Source organism: Anopheles cruzii, chromosome 3 (assembly GCF_943734635.1).
Source record: "Anopheles cruzii chromosome 3, idAnoCruzAS_RS32_06, whole genome shotgun sequence".
In the NCBI taxonomy this organism is placed as follows: Eukaryota; Metazoa; Arthropoda; class Insecta; order Diptera; family Culicidae; genus Anopheles; species Anopheles cruzii.
The window spans coordinates 34,511,570-34,514,029 of NC_069145.1; the positions used below are offsets into that span (position 1 = coordinate 34,511,570).

General features: G+C 46.2%; 1 non-coding gene across 1 annotated transcript; it reads left to right on the top strand.

Moving 5' to 3' along the window:
* Positions 1-860: 860 nt before the first annotated feature.
* On the top strand, positions 861-933 carry Trnav-cac (transfer RNA valine (anticodon CAC)). Its single transcript has one exon. It is a non-coding gene; the product is annotated as a tRNA-Val (tRNA).
* Positions 934-2,460: the final 1,527 nt, after the last annotated feature.

Genomic DNA, 2,460 nt, shown 5'->3' on the forward strand with positions numbered 1-2,460 from the left:
TTCCAACATCGGCGAGGCGCACAGGTTGCGTGCACGGCCACGGTTCGATCGGATGTTTATGGGATTGAGTGGGTTGAAGTGATTTCAGTTAATTTGCAGCGCTTCGCTTCTGGTGTTGGCACCTCAGCACAGAGACGCAGGGAGAGCACCGCTCCCCGGGTCAGTGCTGTCTGGGTCCGCAGCCAGTCCCTGGGCCACGGTAGATCCATATCTTGATGAGAAGGAGTTAATTTTGTGTCGTTGGGGGCCTTATTGTTAATGTGGTCTCCCGGCGATTAGATAGCTGCGGGTGCGGGTGCGGGTGCGTGCGTGCGCGCGGAAGGTGCACAATGTGTAAATGCCAATAATCATAAAGATTCGATAACGATTTAACAAGCTTACAGGTTAGGCGCAGTGTCCGACCTCCGAGAGTCTCCTTTAATGCCGCGTGAGCGGAAAGCGCTTTGACGACCGGCCGGTAATTTACGGCTTTATCGGGTTGCTGCTGGGGATCTGTGCGGTCCCTGGGCCCTGATCCGTTCGTTTTTATTGCCCCCCGCCCAATCCGCGATCCGCGCCGGTGTGTGTCACAGTACCAGTTTATGGCGATATGTTTTGTTACCGATTCTTTTACGACCCAACGTAAAGTTGTTGCATTATGTGTAATAAATTTGTGCTGCGTCTGTGGTAAAGTTTTGTCAACATTGTGTGCAATCCACAGTGCCAAAGTGTCGTTGGCACAATTGTGGAATGCGATGGCTCACCTCGAATAGAGAGAAAACTAATCGAAATGGTTACGATATCTGAATCTATTGTTTCTTAACATTGCTTACATGCCATAGCTGAGTCTGGTTTCTTATAAGCCATCTGTAGATCTCAACGTTTCCGTAGTGTAGCGGTTATCACGTCTGCTTCACACGCAGAAGGTCCCCGGTTCGAACCCGGGCGGAAACAAATTTCTCTTCTCTTTTTTGTGTTTTCATTTTGTTTATTTTTGTATTAGGTTGGGGAAAAACAATTCCATTAATTTGTCGCAAGATGGTTATAGTGATCGATATGTCATTAAGTATCAATCAAACAACTTCAAGTTTGTGCTCGTTGTTAAGGAGACATTCTATTCAGTTGTAAGTTACAGGGTGATAAGAATGGAAGTCTACAAAGAGAAAATTCGGCACATTTTACGTCGTCATCGTCAAAAGTGTCGATAAAATCACAAAATTAATCGAAGTTGATCAGCATGTTGGTAGTCGCCCAGCATCGTCCAGGGGCTAAAGCTCGATCCATAGAACAATTTTAAACCGCAAAGCTACATTCAAAAAGAAGCTCGATGCTTTGGTCTCAAACTAATTAACACTAAAATATATGATCGAATTTCTACTTGGGATTCCTTGGTCAAACGGGTGGTGACTAGCAATGAGAAATGGGTCACATTCGACAATATTGTGCTAAAACGATCGCGAGCAGAGCAGAGCATACCAGAACTAACGGCCAGAAAAGTTCTACTGTGTGGTGAGACTTGAAAGGAATCGTTTATTATGAGTTGCTTCCGTATGATCAAACACTAAATTCAGATCTCTACTGTCAACAACATCCATCATCCAGACCTGGCACTAAGCCAGGATTACCACTTTTTTCTCGTATTGCAAAACTTCCTGAGTAATAAGAAATTAGGATCAAGAGAAGAATGTGAAAATTGATTTCTAGAGTCGTTCACCAATAAGGACCATAACTTCTACGAAACATTACTAAGTTACCTTTAAAATTGCAACCGATTATACAATAAAACGGTACATGTTTGACGCGGCTCGTCCTTGCCAAAATATCTCAAATAAAGTTGGGGATTTCACGCCAAAATAATGGATTTCTTTTCCCCCATCTTAGTATACGATAAAATATGCTAAAATATGTTTCCTGCGCTGCTAGTTACTAAAACAGCTCCGTTCGGTTAAAGTATGGCACAGATTTTAACACATTCCAATGCGCGTTCTAAACAAGAAGAGCAAACAGGCCTGACCGGAGCTGGCGGAGAAAACAGTCGTTAATGTAGCCCCGAAAAAGGATCCAATTATCAAATCAGAGGCACACAACAATCCATAACGGCCGCCCGCGTCCCTTCGCCGGACGCGCCGTCCGACCGCGCGTCTGCCTGCGTGAAGGCTGCCAATTAGACAATTTCTCGGAAAACTAATGAGCCACCGTGATACAACATTCTACTTTATTTATATTGCTCCACATAAATTCGGTAATCTGCGGGCCGCAGCCACCGGCCACGGGAAGCCCGTCAACGCTCACCGTCCCCGTCGCCGTCGTCGGGAGGCTTTGCAATAGCATTTAAATTAATATATTAACGAGGGCTCCCGGTGGGGCTCCCGTTGGCTCCGGGTTCCCGGTGATCGCGCGGGCTCACGAAAAAACGGTAGCCTGACGGTCCTGACGGGATCGGGAGTGCCATCTACAGATCGGCCGACCGCGATTAGCCAC